Genomic DNA, 6,804 nt, shown 5'->3' with positions numbered 1-6,804 from the left:
CTTCAGTTTGAAGTGATTGTGTTAGCTGTGTTGTTGGCTTGCTCCTCTGAATAGGTGTCCTGACGAGAGCACGTTTTCTACGCCAGTCGAAATCGCGCATCATCAGCTCATTGTTATGGATGTATGCAAATAAATGTCACTAGAAAACAGTTTAAACAAACGCAAATGCAGCTACTTTGCTGTCATTCTGTTTGCACTGTTTGACGTGACTGTAAGTTAGTCGCAGTTGGCTAGCATGCAAGGGATAAGAATGGTGCCAGTTAGTATGGCAATGGAACATTTAGAACGAACAACTGGGTCGCGTCCATAGATACAGAACAAAAAGACTGAAGTACTGGGTTGCTTCTCTGGCAACCGAACCAATTGAACGAAAGACCAGCCGGTTTGGGGACCAACACAAGATTTGTGTCGCGGTTATATCTTGTGGAAGGAGGAAATTGTATGAATACATTTAGCAACATTTTTTATGAAAATATGTAAATAATTATTTGAATATGGTAACCGGTTGTATAAAAGTGATAATGCCCGAGAAGCCGGTGTTTGGAGGATATATTGGCCCTCAATGAACACCCGTGCCAATATATCCTCCAAACAATGGCTTCTCCCTAACAAATACAGCCACATCACATTCAATCCCCTCAATTTATGCTGTTGAGAAAGGCTTGTACTTCTCATTCTTAAAATGTCACCAACAGCATTTTGAGTAGATGTGTGTGACTGCTTTTTCCCCAGATCTGTGACACCATATCTTTGGCCGGAGTCTGGTGGAGAACACTCATGCAGACATTACCATGGGATGGGATTATGAGTCTGGTCTTCCCCAAGCAGCTGTCAATTAAGGGAGGCACTCCTGTATTTGACAACATTTGGAAACATGGCAAGATCCCCCAAGACGTGTTCTCCATCTAACTGACCAAGTGAGATTTCCCTGGAGGACTGGGTTGTAGATGGCAGTTTGTTAATCCTGGGAGGAACCGACCCCTCCTACTTCACAGGAAGCATCCAATGGATCCCCATCTCTCAACCTACTGGCTACTGGCAGTATAAAGTAGACAGGTAATATTGTGGACGGCTAATGAATGAGTTTATGTGTAACAGAATAAAATATTATCATTGTCCCACAGAAGACACCAACCAAATTCAAACTCATTAAGGATGATCAGTCACTGGTGTTATGCATACTTTTGTTGTTGATGACTCTATAGAATAGTGACGCTATTTGTCTTAAGGTGGCAGGTAGCCTAGTGGTTAGAGCGTTAGGCCAGTAACTGAAAGGTTGGTGGATTGAATCCCCGAGCTGACAAGATAATAATCTGTCGTTCTGCCCCTGAACAAGGCAATTATCCCACTGTTCCTAGGCCGTCATTGTAAATAAGAGTTTGTTCTTAACGGACTTGCCTAGTAAATAAATATGTGCTCTGTCTGTTGCAGTACAATGGGAATACTGTGGCGTGTGCAGCTGGCTGCCAAGCTATGGTTGACTCTGGCACCACTGAGATCATCGGGCCTCCCAGGGATGTCAATGGCTGGGTGGGAGCATACAGGCAGGTTTCACATGATCTCAATCTTATAAATGAACACAGTTTTGTGATGGATATTTGTGTTATGTTTTTCATATGTATAATAACTGAAAAACCCATTTATGGTACTAATGTAAGTGGCTCAGCAAATTTCAGAAAATATTTAGGATACATTTCCTTACTACTTTACAGAGTATCGTGACATGCCTGAGATGACCTTTAACATCAATGGATTCAGCTTCACTCTCCCAGCATCTGCCTATTTTTCCATAGTAAGTATCGCTAAAATGTAGTGTAATGTTTCGTTTGAGCATATATTGAGCGATGCTCAATAAGAAAGCTTAAGCCACACTTTGGTACAGACCTGGCGCCAGAACGAATCATTTGGATGGGCCTTTGATTTCCATAGGGGGGAAAGTTTTTTCACGGGACCTCCTATGTGTGCACGTGCTAGCCCGTTTACAGTTTGTTATGCCTGTAACAGTAGCTTAAAAACCATAGGCAGCTTGTGAGTTTCAAGTTTAGGGAAGCGTACAATTTATCCTTCCATTTCTACTGATCTGCATGCCAGTTATTATTTTTATATGCACATTTTTGTGTAAAAGTTTCATTTCAATAATAACGTTTTCGTTTCTCAAAATCTTTGTCACATTGTTAATCATAAAAATCTGAAGTAAAATGATAAAAATCTAAAAGTTCAAATTAAACTATGGCGAGAGCACTAGCCCCTGCCCTAAACCTACAGTATTAGCCAATGTGTGTTGTTCAATGTCTACATTCCATGAGACTTGAAAAAAAAAAAAAGCATGCAGTGCTTGACAACCTGTTTATCCACTTGTCCTTCAGACGAGGAGGTGACTGAAAATGTTGTTTGATGCAAGAAACCACTTTACAAAATAACATTTATTATTATTCCCATACAATTATTACAGAGAATCAGACAAATTATGCTACGCTCTGCCTATTGGCTACTTAGTTTATTCAAGACTTTCTCAAAATACAACACATCCCTTTTGCGACATTAAAAGGCTCTTTATCTGATTACTTTTCCAAGATGGTGAGAAATGCACACATTTTGTGCTCTTGTAGGAAGCAACCACATTGTTGACTAGAAATGAGCTATAACTGGGTTAATAACTCACTAATTAGCTAAGAATATGAACAAATGTGTGCAAACGTGGCTACATGCAGCTTTCACTTTGATCTCAAGAGCATCTACTGGCAACCGATCATACTGTAGCCTAAACAGCCCAGTTCAAAGTGAATGGCACAGATCCATATATGGCAATGGCTATTTGCATATAGGCCTACTGCAGCTCTGATTGGTTATGGCACACTGGTCTGTGTAAAGTATGGGCCTGAGTGGTGCCTGTCAATGCAATAGAATCCTACTCCAATGCCTACAAGAAAATCTCTTGCACAGTTAGTTTTGCATACTAAATCTTGCATAGTTCATTTTGTTTCGGTATATTATGTTGAAAGTGGCTAATATTGCATTGATTCGATCACAATTCCCACAGTAGAGCAAAACGTTTATAGTGTTAACTAAAAGAGAATACTGTAGAAAGTTGAGTGAAGTTCAGTCTCGTGCTTCTCTGCACCAGCTCATATTTCTTCTGGTTGGCAGTCTGAGTGGAGCTGCTCGCCCGCATGCAGTTGAGGGAACATTGCCTTACAATGTTCTTGCCTTACAATGTTCCAGAGTGGCGCAGCAGTCTAAGGCACTGCATCTCAGTGCAAGAGGGACTCTTCCTGGTTCGAGTCCAGGCTGTATCACATCCGACCGTGATTGGGAGTCCCATAGGGACGAGCCCAGCGTCGTCTGGGTTTGGCTGGGGTAGGCCGTCATTGTAAATAATAATTTGTTCTTAATTGACTTCCCGAGTTAAATAAAAAATAATCATGCTGACCAGACCGCTCCTGCGCATGTTGATTTGTCCACCCACACCAGATGCAATCAGGACAAGCAGGTTGAAATATCAAAACGAACTCTGAACCAACTTGGGGACAGGTCAAAAAGTTTTGAACATTAATGGCAATTTAACTAGCAGGCTTGTTGTTGCTAGCTAAATTGTCCTGGGACATAAATATTGGGTTGTTATTTTACCTGATATGCAAGGTCCTCTACTCCGACAATTAATCCACAGATAAAATGGTCAACTGAGTTTCTTTCTACTAATCTCTCCTCCTTCAGGCTTTTTCTTCTTCTTCTTTGGACTTTATATGGAAGTTGGAAACCAACTGTAAGGTGCATTACCACTACCAACTGGACTAGAGTGTGGACCTCAATTAATCTTTCAATCACCCATGTGGGTATATGCTCCTAAAAACCAATGAGGAGATGGGAGAGGCGGGACTTGCAGTGCGTCAAATGTCACAAATAGAACCAAGTTCTATTTTAGCGCCTGGCTACGCATACGCTCGTTGACGTACTCAAATATTGTGGGTGCAATGATTGAATAACATGTATGTGTACATTTATTTTGCAACGCACGCGACACGAGTGGCGTGGTCAGAATCTCACATGCTGACCAGAGCACCCCCTCGCATGTGTCCGCCATCACGGGCATGTTCATTTTTGTCCACACACCAGACGCGATCAGAACACGCAGGTTGAAATATCAAAACGAACTATGAACCAACTATATTAATTTGGGGACAGGTCGAAAAGCATTAAACATTTATTGTAATTTAGCTAGCTAGCTTGCTGTTGCTAGCTAATTTGTCCTGGGATATAAACATTGGGTTGTTATTTTACCTGAAATGCAGGGTCCCCTACTCCGACAGTTACTCCACAGATAAAAGGGTCAACCGAGTTTGTTTCTAGTAAATGCTCCTCCTTCAGACTTCTTCTTCTTCTTTGGACTTTATATGGCAGTTGGCAACCAACTTTCAGGTGCATTATCACCACCAACTGAAGTGTGGGCCTCAGTTAATCTTTCAATCACCCATGTGGGTATATGTTGCTAAAAACCGTTGAGGAGGACATGGGAGAGGCAGGACTTGCAGAGGGCCAAGAGTCACAAATAGAACCAAGTTCTATTTTAGCGCCTGGCTACACAGGTGATTGTTGACATGTGGGTGCAATGACTGAATAACATGTATGTGCACATTTATTTTTGCAACGCTCGCACACCCGACATGAGCAGTGTGGTCAGCATGTCAGAGGTTCCTGCACCAGTGAGCTTCTGACGTTTCTACTGGATATATGGGATAATCAATCATGATATTTAGATTTTCCAAATACTGAGGAACTATCATTCGCAATGGACATAAATAAAACGGTACATTTTCTTAATTTTTCCTTGGCTTGTATGAGATGAAGAAAAAAATGAGTGGTGTACAAGTTAAGATAATCAGACATTGCCAAATGGATGCACCATATTTTCACCACAACCCTCTACCTTTCTCCTTGATGCAACATTTTAAGATCATACTCAAGACACATTATATTCACACATATTTTAGACGCTTTTCACTGACAGCCGCAACTCAATAAGCTAGACCTATTGCCAAGTGCACTACTCAGTTGGCGGGCTTCCCAAACACACTTGTGTTTTAAAATAATACACAGCTATTTAAAAAAAATAATAAATAATAATGATCGACTGTGGCTAAGTTATGTTCCCTGGGGAAGTATTTTGAATGATTTTATTTAGACAGGAGTAGTTGTATAATTTTGGCGAAATCCAGTATCCTAAAAGTGCACTGTGCACCCGCCACTTTCCTTTCCAAAACGCAAGAGGCTGAAACCAGAGATCGTTATATAAGATGCTCATGTCTCCGCTCTAAAAATGGAAGTCTTTGTCTCAAAGGCGGAAAGGAAGGCGACAAGCTTCGGCCTGCATATTATTCGATAGAAACGCATTGGGCCTATACTGGACAGATTTTGGCTAGAGTGTGCCCTCTCGCTTCGCCTCTTCCTCTCTGCTGTATGTAGCCTATGTACATAATCTGATGCTGTCTGGCCAGAAGTAGTATGACATGCCATAATCTTTTGGTCCAGACAGCATCAGATTGTTTGTCTCTGTCAAATAAATGATCAATATTTCAGTATTTTATTTGGACAGACAAGGAGATACGGTAGGGTGGGCCAGGCCCTCTAAGGCCCGCCCATAACTCCGGTCGCTCAATTTAAAATCACCACAATGTGCCAATGCTATTACTGAAATCTCTATTCCTTGTTGCAATGTAAGGACTCAACATTGTTAAGATCAGAGAGAAACTTTTCCACTAGCCCTGCTGCTATGTGTCCCCTGGCGACCGGTTCATACATAAAACATCCTCAGGCTGCAAAGATGTCGGTTTCCTCCTTAATACTTTTTTCCCCACCACCATGTGGAGTGGCTAATGTTACTTCCTGATGTTGCTGACCATGTTCAGGCAGGGGTAAACAACAGACCCACCCGGTGTGCAACATCCAGAAGTTGGTGGTGAAAAATATTATGCATATTGGCCTCCCGAATGGCGCAGTGGTCTAAGGCACTGCATCGCAGTGCTAGCTGTGCCACTAGAGATTCTCCCGCAACCGAGAGACCCATTGACCCATTGACCCAGTGTCGTCCGGGTCAGGGGAGGGTTTGGCCGGAAGGGATGTCCTTGTCCCATCGCGCTTTAGCAACTCCTGTGTCGGGCCGGGCGCAGTGCACGCTGACACGGTTGCCAGGTGCACGGTGTTTCCTCCGACACATTGGTGCGGCTGGCTTCTGGGATAAGTGGGCATTGTGCCAAGAAGCAATGCGGCTTGGTTGGGTTGTGTTTCGGAGGACGCACGGCTTGACCTTCGCCTCTCAATTGGATACCACGAAATTGGGGAGAAAAAGGGGTAAAAGTACAAAATAATAATAAGTTAAAAAGTTCATATTTTCCGATTTTTTTTCCTTCCACCCACAGACCATTAAATCGAGAAAAGGAGGAAACCGACGCCGTTGCAGCCTGAATGGAGGATGTGTTTCTGTACGAACCTGTCGCTAGGGGACACGAGTGTATCACCGTCTGGGCACATTAAGTCTAGATGATAGTGGACAATCACGCCCACTCGTGGCTGTCCAGGCTACTTTTCCACCTGCAGTTATACTCCGTTTTCTTCTCTCCAGTATGGCTCCAGTTGTAGTACTGGTTTTGCTTGGGACAATGATCAGTGGATCCTGGGTGAGGTCTTCATGAGGCAGTTTTACACAATCTTTAACAGAGACCAGAACTGTGTGGGCTTGGCCCAGGCTGAATCGTTCTGATATTTCTTAATTTGTTTATTTTTGGGGATTTGTGTGTATTGTTTTGTATT

The sequence above is a fragment of the Oncorhynchus clarkii genome, chromosome 17 (assembly GCF_045791955.1).
Source record: "Oncorhynchus clarkii lewisi isolate Uvic-CL-2024 chromosome 17, UVic_Ocla_1.0, whole genome shotgun sequence".
Taxonomy (NCBI): Eukaryota; Metazoa; Chordata; class Actinopteri; order Salmoniformes; family Salmonidae; genus Oncorhynchus; species Oncorhynchus clarkii.
The sequence above is the reverse complement of the archived record's forward strand: the minus strand, read 5'-3'. Positions refer to the sequence as shown.